Raw genomic sequence first — 12,971 nt, forward strand, 5'->3', positions numbered from 1 at the left:
TTCTTTTTTTTAACCCGTGGCCGCTGCAGCGAGGACACAGCCTCTGTACATGGGGCGCTACTCTATCCACTGAGCCACCAGGCGTTCCGAGGATTTGACTTTTGCAGAAAAGACAGAACCAAAATTCTGAGTGGCTCACACCAACATTGACCACGTTCCAGTACAAGTTGGAAAGCCAATATGTTGTTAAATACCAGTTGATACAAAGGTATTATGCTGTATTTTGCACATTCAAACATTGTAGCAATGTGTCCATAGAAACTAGAACTTGGACAGTACTGTCTGTCTTGTTTGTGTGACGGTTTTAAGTCACACAAACAAGACAGAAATGCTAATAAACACTTCATAACTAAAGCTTTACCTACTGTTGATGTGCAAGCAGCCATATTGGATTTTGAGGTTGGGTTTTGTGAGGTTCCTATGACTTTCCTAGTTTTAAATTCAACTTCAGGAGGCATTCCATTTGAAATTTGCAACTGGGAACTTGACAAATTTCAACTTCCCAATGTAAATTAACTGTAACATCAGCCATAGTTTTGGTTAGCAAAACTAACATTACTGTGATGTTAAAAACCATCTCACTGATTACCTCCTGACAAGACATGGCACTCAGAGTACACATTTCTTGTTTGCTAATTTGTAAAATTAGTAGAAGATGAAGAAAGCAGGGAAACATTAGTACTAAGTGAGGGAGGGAGCAGGGCATAAACTGATGTTAGCTCAGCACCCTTTGTTCCCAAATGTTGTGTCTCATAAACATATTTGAAGAGAGAGCTCCTGCTCTGTAGCCTTTGAGAGTGCTTGTCACATCCCACAGCTAATTAGAAAAGTTTTGCTGCAACAAAGTTTAGATAGAAGATGAAGATGAAAAATAAAATTTTCATGGTGTTTGATTTTCAGCCTTTTGAAAAGATCCTGGGATTATTCGAAAGTAAGAAAAATGCTTAATATAAAACTGACTTTTTGGCCACAATACATTATTAATAGCATCGCATAAAACCCTTCTACAGTTGATTTATGACCCAGGATTCAGGAAGATAATTGAACAACAGCCGCCTCTAAATGAAGTGTGTATATTTTACATCTGCTCAGATGAAGGATTCATGGTGCTGTTACAAGAACAAGAGGCCATGTTACAGTTTGCAATATGCTGGCAGGAAAGATGAGGTGCTTCACATCAGGCAATCAATAATAACGACAGATATATATGTAGGCTGTACATGCAGAAATATTAGTTTCTTTTCTCACCTTGTGGGACTGTACATGTGTTTTTGTGTGTGTCTGGACTGACAGTGTGCCTCGTTGGGCCTTGGGTGTCCCTGTCAGGCCTCTATTCTGTTGCTGACTGAACGTTCTTGGTTCTGTAAACATAGACAAATGTGCCCTACAGGACCGCCTGCCGCCCTGCAGCTCCCACATGCCTCAAACTAATGAATTTTTAAAGACAGCATCAATCAAACCGCAGGCCAGATCAATAGACCACAGAGTGGATTTCATCAGCGCTGCAGAGCGAGGGTTTTCTGGTACACACAGGTTCTACCCGGGTTTCTTGTCGAGCAGCCTTTTACTTCAACCGAGCTTCAGTTAAAGCAGCCAAGCAGGTCTGTCCAGTAATAGAATATGATTAAAGACATTAGAGGGTGTTTATGTTGGTAGCGTGTCCTCTACGCAGGACTGACTGACCCGACATGGTTGATTAGGACGTTTGATAGCCAGTCAGCCAGAGCATCTCCAAAGTGGTCATGGCCCATCGTTGATTTTAATCATTTTACGAAACACTGAGGTCATTGTGGACATTAATCCTCATCAGAAACACAGATGACTGGAACTGCCACCAATGCTGATACAAAACACTGTCAAACCAGTGTTTCCACAAAAGCCACGTGCACGAGGAAAAAAACACACACACACAAACACACACAGAGGGGGGAGTTGCTATGCAACAAAAGCTTGAGGCCGATTTGGGTACATGCTGCAAACTAAGCCACCAGGACACATGTAGACACATTTTCAGCATTTTCTTTTCTCACTAAGCAGATGACAGATTGTAGTTTTAGCTATACAAACATTTACACAGAGACAGAATGACTGTTACAGCAGAAATCCAATTTAGTTAAAGATAAATCCCAAGGGACCAGAGCCAAAGAAACTTTTATACTTTCACTGGTCAAAATAGAATTAAAAATCTCTTAAAAGTCAATGACTTATTTTATTTATTTGTCACATGACATCTCAAAATGTCAGCAAGCTTTCCAACCACCTCACCTGTATAAACATGGGGTAATGTTGTTAAGTTGAACGTGAATGCTCTGCTCAGGGTCAGGTTACGCTCAAACACAACTAGTCTTCATCTCTGCAGGAAGCCATTTATTATGTTGCACTCCATTGACTTTGAATAAATAGTTGTGTAGCAATGAAAAAGAGAGCAAAAGAGCAGATTTAAAAATCCTAATTATTTCTTAACACCACACAGCTAAATAATCCCAGCAAAAATGATGTATTGTCAGTTTTAGGAAGGTAGGGGAGGAGGGAGGCACTACTGAAGAAGCATACTGGCCTGCTATAAAGTATACTTTGCCAATTTTCAACCAGCTTTGAATCAAAACAATGTGGGTAGAACGTGTTAATGAACGGTGTTATACTTTCATCCATCTCCAGGGCGCAGATTTCCCTGCTCATCTTACAGCTAAAATCAGCCAGTTGACGCCTTACATGTCATCTGGTGAATTTTTGCTGCCTCCAGGTCTGCTGTTCAAACTACATATTTTACTCCTGCATTTCGGTGTTGCCTGCCACTACATACATATACATACTCAGAACAAACTATAAAATAAGGCAGCACTGATCAAACATAAACCAAGATTTAGTTACAATGCCTATTTCTCACCTAAATTGTTCTCAGAAACATATCTTAGTGCACCGGTTGGCTGTAATTTGAGAATTTCTGAATAGGAAGTGGATGCCATACTGTTTGTAAAGACAGAGGCTGAAAAAACTGAGATCAAACGGTAAAACTAATCACTGCTCATCAAATATGAACCAAGATTATGTTTTTACGTTGCCTATTTCTTGCCTCAAGTGTTATCAGAAACATGTTTTAGCTTACTCTTTCACTGTATTTCAAGATTGTTTTTATACCCGCAAGCTGCCATATTGTTTCCTGTGTTTTAACAGTCAAGCTTGCATCACATAATTATACCAGAGTATTTATTGGCCCAATGCTGCACTGTGCATCGTGGTAGTTGTAGGTTTTTTACCTCTTGAATGAACGCGAAAGCCAGACCTTTTTCTCTGTCTTCTCTGTTCATGTAGCAACAATGTCAAAAGTATATGCATCTAAAATTATTTGCATCTATACACTGCACAGACAGCCTAGTTTTCTGAAAACAACATTTTTTTACAGCAGTGAAATACTTCTTCTTCTTCTAACTTGCTCGTTTAAGTACAAACTTTATAGTACTACTTTCCCCCGTCTTATCCCTTGACCTTAGGCAAAACTCAAGTCTATTCAGTCAGGAAAATTGTGGTTATAATTACTTTCCCTTCTGCCCTCAAGAAATTTCTGTCACTGAAACCCAGGTCTGGAGACCTCTTTTAGAAAGGAGGGTGCTTCTCTCTCTGTGTTGTGTTAATTCAGTCTAATTGAGCCATCTGTGTGAGAGGGCAATCCCCTCCACCCTTCTCTATGAATCGCTTCACAGCAGCAGTGGATCTATCAATTTACCTGCGACAAAGATAAAAGTGTTGGCTTTCTCACATCTTCTCCCTCTCTCACTCTGGCTTTTGGGAAGCAAGAAATTGCTTAAAGATTATGCACTAAGGAGGAAGCAATTTCTCAGCTGGTGCAGCGATAAGAAATCGAGAGCGGAGTAATCCCTTAAATCAAATTTGATTCAATTAAATTAAATTAGAAATGTTGGGAGGAATAGAAAATAGCTGCTATATCATGAGCAATGACGGGTGGATGGAGAAATACAGTTCGAAGGCAAAGAGAAATGCCTTTCGCAAACAGGAGAGAATACAGATGGAAGTGAGAAAATTCATTTGTCATCTGAGTAAGTTTCCAGGTAAGCTTCTCTGACTAACAAAGGACAAAATGAAACTTCTGGGGTAGTTGAAACACATAAAATGTACCGAGGAATCGTAAAAAAGAATTTACTAATTGCCCAAAACAGTTGAAGGATGTCAAATCTGTTTGTTGCTCCATATACAAAAACAACGACTTCTGCCTGCAAGCCAACATGCTCATGTGAACTCAGAAGGAACAAAGCACGAAGGTGGATCACATGGACGGCTCAAAAACAGCCAGAGGCTCTGTATGACGCTGAACAAAAGTTCATTTTCAGGGTGACTTCACTTTATAATTTCTCTGCCTTTAATGAAAAAAATATGTAGGATATTCCGGAGCTGTCGTCTCAGACTCAAAGCCAGATCTTGACAGTCTTTGCCTCTGGCTCACAGACACAGTGTGTCCCCATGTTAATGTTGAGGGGAGGCTGCAGTGAGTCTAAAGGATCAAGTGTTAATTCACAGAAACCGACTCTGAAAGTGAAATGATCTTGTATGTAAGCTGTGCTCTGCTGGTTATATCTGTCAGGGAAGTAAACACAGCGTAAAGTCTGCATGTGTAAGGAATATACAGGTCGATCATAAAAGGACAATTTTATTGACAATTTAGAAACTAAAAGCAAAATCACTATTTTCATTATTTTTTTAAATTAAAAAAATGTGCAGAAAGATGGGATCACGTTAAATGTAATTTTTTTTATCATGGTAATGGTGTAAATCAAAATACAGTAATTGTTCTGTAAATTCACTTTAGAGTCGTTTTGATACCATTTTTTTTTGTTCCTAGTACTGATTTTCGACACCTGAATCTACGTAAAAGCTGATATTGAGTACCAATCCTACCCCTGAGTTAAAATAAAAAACTACATATGCATTAGGGGTTGGAATCACCATCATCAGAGGCCCCACGATACAACAATATCATGATACTTATGTCACAATACATAATTGAGATTTTAAACATTTCACAATTCGCCAACTATTGTGATAACATATATAGCAATATGCATTTTACAACCTATCTTCAGCAGCATATTAAGTATTTATTCATTTATCGCCTTCATGTCTCCCTAATTACATCACCTTGTGAGGCAGCAAGAATCACAAGGTCATGCGGGAATCCAGCCATGATTTGCTACATAGCTTGCCTGCATAGCTCCCACGTTAGAAACAGAATTGTAAAATCTCTACCGGTGGACACATCTCTATCGTTGCACAGCACCATCATATTATAAAAATATCACACACATGGACTGTCACTCCAAATACTTTTATATGTATGATTTGACCAAATATCTGGGGAACATAATCACATTGTCACTAAAATGTATTCATATAAGACAAACCTAATATTTGTGTTTTCTGCAGCTCAGATGGTTGTAATGCTAAATGAACTATGGGCATAATCTACAAACACTAGCCCGCATATACTCGGATGCTGTACTATCCCACACCATCCTTTAATCTGCAGCAAAAGCAACAAAAGAAAAATGTTTGCAGTTTTTCTCTATTTGCCTGCCAAGAAAGGGATTTCAGCAGCACAGAGGAGACTAGGGCGAGCAAAATAAAGAAGCAGAGCTGTTTGGCTAAAAGCCTGCTGGATTCTTTGATTCTCAAGGACATTTATGTGTCCTATACTCCACTGAGTCCCCCCCCACCCCACCCCACCCAGCCCCATTGTATCATTCTCAGTTGCAGAGAGATTCCCGCAATTCCTGCTCAGCTGCTTATAAAATAGGAAGTCATGTAAGCCTTTGGAGCCGCAGGGATTGGAGCTCCCTGGGGTAAAGCTGGGTACATTCAGAAACTCTCTAGTTTTGCTTTTGGACTCTTTTTTTCCTGAGCCCCTCTCTGAAAGTCAAGAGACTTTTAAGTCGCTCTTCACAGAAAATTGGCTTTTTAAAAGTCGAAAGGCCGGAGAGCCTTACGAGCAGCGCAGGTTTTATGGAACAGGGTCATTAAAAGCAAACTTAACTGTAAGTGGCACTTAGATCTTGAATATTCTGTATGTACAAAGGGCATCACGAAGTGTATTCATTGGCTGCTCCATTCATCCATTTATGAAATATGCCAGATTCAGTCCTACCCTGTCAGAGTTTACATCACGAGTTTCTCAACGATGCTACAATACAACACATTTCTGCCTGCCCTATTGTTGCCACATGCAGGAAACTCACAATGAACAGACTATTAAATCTATTCATATTCTGCGCATAAGAAGCCCTTTCAACCATGGCCATCAGATACACTGTGCATTCAGTAAGAGAGACTTTCTCCAGTGTATTTAGGAATACTTATTATGCAAAGATATATAAATATTGTGATAAACGTTGTGAATTTAGCGACAATGGTAGTTTTTTTATTAAAAAAATTTGATTATGTGATTTTTTTCTGGGGACTGTGTCAGACAAGCATGATTCCCTACGTCTAGAATATTGTGTTTTGACCAGGCCATCGCTGTAGCACCACCATGCTTCATTTATAACAGTTTGTGGTGGCACAATTGAACAATTCTCAAAAATTTTCAGCTCCAGTTATTTGGATATTGCACTTGGTCATATTGCAATATGGATAATATTTGATTAATTGTGCAACCCTAGATGTCTTCAACTCCCCTCTGCACCCAGGTAAGCTTTTCAATGCACTGTCTGGTCAACGGGGGAGAACGTAAAGACACCTTGTAACAGTGGTCTTCTCCATTATTGGTTTTTCTTGTCTCTGTTCCCCAAGCATCTTAGCGCCAAAAAGTCTTGGCATCCTCTGGTGGCCTCTTGGCCACCATTTTTGACATAATTGAACTATTTTAAGATTTTCTTTATTGACCAACAACAGATTAACCATCATATACCATAGAATCACAATGCAATATTTTCTGGGCAATACTGTATTGATACACTGATGCCAAGTATCAATATTTACTAAATAAGTGATTAATAATACAAATAAAAAGTTAAACTATTTGTCTACTAGAATAATAAAATCAATTGCAATTGCAGTCCGCTAGATAAAATTTACTGTAATAAAAAATGGTTCAAATGAGAAAAACAAACTCAATAAATCAAAATAAACGTTATCACCATGCTCACATTTAAAATCACAATAATGTTGTATCTTGACTTAAGCAGGATAGTCTCGTATTATGGGGGCTCTGATGATTCCCATGCCTAGTTGTCAGGTATAGAAAAGAAAACCCAGCGTCCGCAATATGTCATGATGTCAATTTTCACACAGTGTAAAATTCTACTGTCGTTAGCCGTTAAAAATATCATCAACCTTTTTTTTTCCTGTTTTTTTGTTTTTCTGACTTCATATTGATATCTGGTACCATCTGTGTTGGATCAGCTGAGAATTTTAAGAAGTAAATGTTTCCTCTTGTAAAGAACTGTCACTTTTCTGCAAGAAATCTGTACTTTGTCTAACCATCCATTTCTGATGCTATGTGGAATCAGGTCACAGTGGCTGCAGGCAAATAAAGAGCCAAACTTTTTCCCCAGCTACAGTCTCCAGCTCTCTCCAGCCATCACACATCACTCAATTCTGACTACACTTTAATCATTTCCTATTGGATTATTAAGAAATTGATAAATAATAGCACAGCCATCTGTGGTGACCACGTTGACATTTGTTTCTAGCCATGTGTGCTCATTCAGCTGCAGGAAATCGATGTGTGACAAACCACAAGATGTAAAACTAAATAAAGCACAGAGCTGCCAGGGGACGCTTCGTATGCACAACACCCAGATCAATCTACATTCAACAATCCACAAAGAAACCATTTTCAGACCACTTCAGGTGGTTTAGGTCTAAAAACCTTTTAAGAACTGAGCATATGCACACAATTAAAATATATTTTTACATCAATTTGTTTTTATTGAGGGAGGTACTTTTGCCTTGAACCACATTTTTTGAATAAAGTAAAGATAAAGCCTCTTTGCCAACATTTATGAGTTGTCCCTGTGCCTTTCATGCATTTCTGATACAGATGGTGTTGTCATGGTTTGCCTCCAGCTTTAGAGTGCTGATAAAACTGAGACAACAAAACATCTTTTTTTTCAAATCTTGGAGGCATTACCACCCCCACAAAACACATAGGATGGGCAAAGAGAATACAATAGGGGGTATATGGGCTTCAACAACCATTCTCCCAGAAGACTGGACAGTAAAATGTTCAAATATATTGCCAGAAGAGGCACAATTTCTTCCTTTTTATTCCAAAGCAAATATGCTCTCATTTGAAGGAAAGCCTTATCTCATGCAGGAAATATGAGGGAGAGAATGACTGTAAAGAAAAAGTAGGAAAAAATCCTGATTATACCTGAGGGCTGAAAATGTCACTGTAATATATGGCTGTTTATGAAGGCATCGAATTTAATCACAATCCTAGGCATCAAAATAATGTGAAATAACGCAGCAAGAAATTGCCAAAGTTGATTGATTTTCCGCTTAAACGACCACACCTGCCAGGCAGGCTGAGGGAAATACTACATTTGTGCGGCCTGCCACTCCGACAACAACAGGCATCAAACACAAAGACTGTTGTCAAGCACTGACAGTGAAGAATGTTTCCCACTGTTTCTGATTAAGAGACAGCAAGAAATAGATAAATCATCAGGGTGCTGCTCCACATCCACAGCTTCTCAAAGGCCACCCTCAGCCATCTGTTAAAGAACGACCCCTCCCCTTCACACATAACCACACTTAATGTGTAAACTCCCCTGCTGCCTGCGGAGCAGCACAGGGCCACAGATGTCATGAAAGGCCACGGGGACTGTAAACAAACCCACTTCTTCACTCCACATCTATCAGTCAAAAGGCCAGCACTCCACAGCACCAGTAATATATATTCCTATGACTTCCTATAAAAAAATCATCAACCCTTTTTCTATTTCATATAGATTTTAGGAGCAAGGCTACATAGATGTGGACTAACTCGTCTGTGGCTGCAGGCGGGTGGAGCATGCCTGAGATAATGAGAAATAAAATAAAGTGGAATTGTAGGGAAACCATGCATCATTTACTACCTCCTGTCGACTGCAGCTCCCAGCATCTGGTGCACCGGTTTGTCTATCACAGGTTCTGGAGGAGACAACAGGTGGAGATTTCTGTTAAGATACAATCCATAGGCAATTATGGCCATTGGGCAAACCTGCCAACATACTTATGGCTGCTTTTGTAAGCCTGCAGTAAACATGGGGTAACATCAAAGATAAGTTCAAAAACCTCCACCTGTTTCCCAGCCGGTGGACAACTGGCTTCTTCCTCATTTAAAAATGAATGTTTCTTGAAACACTGCAACTTAGATAATACTGCTGCCACTCAGTGGCAAGACGATGTAGTGGTTTTAAAACATTTTGTGCACAAATTTCATGTGACAGGCTATCTGCAAAGTGACACTAGAGTCAATGAGTTAGATCAGCCCCTCACTCCTCCACAGCTCTGCCCTCTTGTCATAATATGGTCATCTCTAGCTCCAAAAAAACAAGATGAAGACAGGCAAAATGCCAAATCCAGGCTTCAAAAGAGCAGTCTACAAACCAATGGGTGACATCGCCATAGCTGTCTATTATTTTATATAGCCTATGGTAAATTGTCTCAAAACAGCTAAAAATCCCACATGTGCATCACCAAAAAGCCGAAAATAGTCATTTTTTTTAATCGTTTGTTTATCAGATAGTTCGAGACCCAATTAAGGACATTCATTTTACTATCACACAACACAAAGAAAAGCAGTAAATCCTTACAATGAAACTAAAGACTGCGAGTGTGGTGGCTGTGGACAGGGGCAACAAAAACGTATTTTAGCCTCCTGAAAAGAGGAGCACCTGAAAAGATTAATGTCAGTCTAAGAGTATGCTACATTTAGATTATCCTACCGCTTTACTTAGCCGTCAGAGAGCCCTTTTTTAATGGGGAACTGACACTGTTACATCACCCTCTTCAAAGTCAACATCGGTTGACAGAAACAGTAATTTTACCTCAAAGACTTGCTGGTCTATCATGATTTACATTGTTTAATTTGTGTCTTTCATTGTGTGACTTTTAGAACTGAACTAAAATGTCACAGCAGTACATGGGTTTATATAGCAAAGTAATCATGTGAATCTATCAGGAACAATACTGGAAATCTACAGAACGAAAAATTTCAAAAATTCCAAAAATAATGTCGCCCTTAAATGAGTTATTAAATTTAATGTTGATTCATATTTCTGAAAGCAATAAAAACTCCTGAGTTGGTGCATAAACCCCAAGCTTTTCTATTTCATCTTTTTTTTTTAGAATTATTACTATTATGTCTCTCTACTGTCTACTGTGTTTTAGCGAGAGCTCTGGTGCGTAGTAGTTTAGTTCTGATGTTTCTCCTCTTCATCTCCCAGCAGTTTTCACTGTTCATTCAAGCTAATTATCAAATTCTTACAATTACCGATCCAAACAATTGCTGCTGCCAGAAGTGTCAAACGCATCAGCTCCTGTGTGTCACAGGATGTCTCTGTGGGAAAAAACACTCAGTGAACCTAAAAGCTTTCATGACCAGGGTTTAATTGGCTGATTTACAGTATGCTACTATTTTTTTAAACCTTGCTAATGAAAAAAAAAAAAAAACAATCTACCATGAATAAACTGTTGGCTTTTCTGTAAACTCAGTGTAGTGAGTAAAGTGAACACACATTCCTATACAGCTGCCGGCCTCCTGACCTCAGCAGCATCAAGGACAGTTAATAGTTCAATTACAGCTTGGCAGGTTCTCTCTCAGGAGGAATCGACTGTAAGCAGCAGATTAGCTCTGCCATGGCTCAATACTGGATAACACTCAACCTGCTATTTAACTGGTGACAATGCGAAGCTCACAGTAAGAGCTACTTGGGTGAGCAGAGACCAGCAGGGGAGATTCAGTAAAGTTTCCTCGGCACACACGAGTAGAAAGATAACTAACTACCCTCAGGCAACGTGGATGAAAGGGTGAGTGTTTGTGTGAGCTGCAAATACCAGTTTTTACCATCGTGGTCATGATGTTGAGATGAAAGGTGTTTCAGTGAAACTGTTAGGATCTAAACTTATGCTCTTAATCCGAACTGACATTGTTAAATAAATAAATCTATTTTTTAGTGTGCGATTCATTCATGCTGAGTAAAACTTCAAACACTGAGCGTCTGCACCAGAATGCTGCACAGACACACCTAATGATGCACTGCAGTGATTGACAGTGCTGCTCAGACATTAACCAGCTTTTGCCGGCGTTGCGCTGAGGTACCCTGCTTTTATGCTGGATTCAGTGGAAGACGGGATAATTATCTCTACTGGTGGTATCGTATGTGCTCCAGCAAAGTGGAACACGCAGGGAAAAGTGGATGGAGGGCATAAATGTATAAGAAACAGCAGCAAACTGTGGTGTAACAGAGATGGATCCACTGTGACAACAAAGTGGGATGTTGCAGCTTTACACTCTGTCGTGCTTTAATGTTGAATGAGTTGATGTAGTTTATGTGGAAGGAAAAAGGTGGTCATACCTCTTTAAAGTTGTATTCTGTAAATTTTCCTGCATGTTAGGTTGGGAAGCAGCTGTCAGAACCTCATCCATGTGTGGATTGATGGCTCCAAGCTCTGCAAATATGAAGGAATTCATATTAATGGCAGCTGATTGGAAAATCTGAAACACCACTGGCATGCCAACTGAATTACATGCACTCCTATATTCATTATGGTTTGGGTTTCTTAGATGAATATAGTTGACAGAACAACCTTACCTCAAAGTCCAAAGCTTTTCTGGAGCTTTCAATTGTATCCTCTTCAGCAGATGTAATTTGCCCTGTTGTCAAGGAAAAGATATCAAAACTTTTACGTAAGTAACATTTTCAATGCAAGGCTTTTCGATGACTGTTTATTATTAATGAAAGGGGGGAGGGGGATGCAATACGGGCACTCCATATATTTATATTTTAACTCTCTGGAGGGAGTTGCGTTATTTGATTCAGACTCATGATTTCTTTATTTATTAAAAAATCACACCATTTAGCATTGCTATAAACTGTGGAATATGGTTATTTATGGTGGAGGGAGCGCCGTGCATTTCCCTGCAGTCTCTCAGGGAGGCTCAAGGAAAAATATCGGTAGCTCCAAAAGGTTATGATGTGAAAAAAGTAAATAAATAACATGTAAAAAATGAAAATGAATTTTAAAAAATAAAATAAAAACAAAGTCATACCCCAGCCACCCCTACTCTGATAAATAAAGTACAACTACTTGTAACAGAGTATTTTCCTACAACATAGCACTTTTACCACAGTAAAGGATCTGAGAACTTCCCTCACCACTGATAAAAGTAAGGTTAGGCCTATAACTCTTTGCCAAACATTTATTTTTTCAGCAATACCAGAATAGAATATTTTGCTGTTAAAACTTCTGTATTTCAACTAAAGTGAAATCTTGAATTCAGGACTTTTACTTGTAAACTTGTGTTGTACAAAGTAGTATTGTTCCTGTTACTAAGTGAAAAGGCCTTCTTCGACCACTGATAGTCGGAGATCCAGAGTGACACATTTAGCATTAGCACTTGTTTGCTAATTTAGCATCAGACTTTGCAATCGACTGCACGTGCAGCTTCAATAAACCACAGAAACATTTAATTTGACAGGTTTGACTTACCTCCTCTCGTGTGTTGAAAACCAAGCAATGTGGCGGTTAATGCGCGCCACCTAGCGTTTACTGTATCCACCTATGAGTGACATTCGTAACACTGTATCATTTCTTAGGAGCATTAACAAAACATAGCAGCGAGAGCGCGCTTCGGCACCTCGCGAGGCGCGTTTCCTCGCGCGTAGATAAGGCTACAGGAGCGCGCGCGCTAGAAGGTGAAGCGAAGAAAGGAAAGTTTGATCATCAGTCACTCACCGACAGCTCCAGCTCAG

At 39.4% G+C, this 12,971-nt stretch overlaps 1 protein-coding gene across 2 annotated transcripts in view; it reads right to left on the reverse strand.

Annotated features, from left to right (window-relative positions):
- LOC121957195 (zinc finger protein 281) overlaps positions 1–12,848 on the reverse strand; it is a 137,707-nt gene extending 124,859 nt beyond the window's left edge. The window contains exons 1-4 of one of the 2 annotated variants that reach the window (XM_088091060.1): positions 12,709–12,848; positions 11,811–11,872; positions 11,574–11,667; positions 9,090–9,144 (exon numbers count right to left, since the gene is read on the reverse strand). The gene's annotated coding sequence lies outside the window, so the exon portion shown is untranslated. The remainder of the gene's footprint in view (positions 1–9,089; positions 9,145–11,573; positions 11,668–11,810; positions 11,873–12,708) is intronic. The other variant, XM_042505723.2, reaches the window with a different exon arrangement.
- Positions 12,849–12,971: the final 123 nt, after the last annotated feature.

This window comes from Plectropomus leopardus, chromosome 18 (assembly GCF_026936395.1).
Source record: "Plectropomus leopardus strain MGB_pleo_1.0 chromosome 18, ASM2693639v1, whole genome shotgun sequence".
Lineage (NCBI taxonomy): Eukaryota > Metazoa > Chordata > Actinopteri > Perciformes > Serranidae > Plectropomus > Plectropomus leopardus.